The sequence below is a fragment of the Poecilia reticulata genome, unplaced genomic scaffold (assembly GCF_000633615.1).
Source record: "Poecilia reticulata strain Guanapo unplaced genomic scaffold, Guppy_female_1.0+MT scaffold_224, whole genome shotgun sequence".
Taxonomy (NCBI): Eukaryota; Metazoa; Chordata; class Actinopteri; order Cyprinodontiformes; family Poeciliidae; genus Poecilia; species Poecilia reticulata.
Window position 1 is genome coordinate 447,062 of NW_007615025.1, and position 1,437 is coordinate 448,498.

Genomic DNA, 1,437 nt, shown 5'->3' on the forward strand with positions numbered 1-1,437 from the left:
GGTCTAACGGACACCTGACTGCAGCTGCAGGGTCACGTTTATCCATTAATGAGGATAAAATGAGCCCAACTCACCTGAGCTTTTCTTCTCCAGCACCATCTTGATTGAACGGCAGCCGCAGGGGTCAAACGAARCGAAACGAGAATGTCCCAGAAACTGTTGCTGACCCCAATGAGAAAAAAATAAATAAAATCAAAACCTAAACATAATTCAGCATTTAAATGAAAACTCTTTCTATCCGGAACATTTACCACCTACAAAGATGACGAAGTTACGTAATTTACGTAGATTTACTATAAGAATTATTGGGTGTTTGTATCTTCTCTGCCGCCCCCTGGTGGTGGAACTGCAGAAAGTCAGAGAACGACCAGATGACGTCACGGATCAGTCTGCTGCAGATCGTCATTACCTAGAATGTGCAGTTCTACGTGAAAAAGAGACAATAAATAACTCCATCACTCCCATGGGTGGGCCATGTTTACATCATATGGGGTAAAACTAAAGTTTAAAACCTTTATGTACAAATCTACAACTCAACCCAGAACAGCTGGAACCAACATTTAGTTTTATGTTCACTAATCTTACCAAACATGAAGAACCAGCATTTTTAGTTTGTTATATTAGTTAATTCAGKGTTTTACGTAGGTTTTAGGTCGTTCTTTATGCACGTGGTGGTCACATGGTTTTTCAGTCAGTCTACTCAGCCAGTCAGTCACTTCCTCCACTCAGTCCTGCAGGTGAGACAGTCAGGTGCCTGAACAACACAGCTCCTGTGCTTGTACCACATTTTACTTGCACCTGTGGAACAAAGAACTGCATTTTTGATTTTTAATCTTTTTGGAACTGTGTAAATATTTATAAATATTTGTGTTTGCATCAAAGTACATGTGTGAATGTCATCCTGAGCATTTGTGAATTATGAGACTTTAGTAGCTCCATATACTTTGATCACCTTGAAGTTTAAGTTGTTTTATGTTTGGTTCTTGAGTTTTTGGACAAATAATCACCACATAATAAGTACATACTGGGAACCAATATGTAGTTAAAGCTCTTTGAACTGTCTTGTTATTGAAAATGTAAAATTACCTTAAAAAAAGTAACTCAGGTACATAAAGTACAGACTGTTTTCCTATTTAATTATATTTATTTAAAAATGTTTTTTTTATTCCCAGAGAWCTACAAAGAAAACATAATTGAATAAAGAAGTCTGATTTTCTGAATCATAGAATCAATATCCTCAATATTGTTTTATATTTGGGAATGTTTTCCAAACTGATCTTGAGTCAAAGTCAGTGACAGTTTGTGGTCAAATTCACTTTGAAATTAAAATAAATACACAAAACATGGTTGATAAAAGACGAGTCCTTTGTGTTGAACCTTCTACTTTCACCTCTTTATTTTTTTCACATTTTAAACGTCCAACTTTTACCTGAAAAC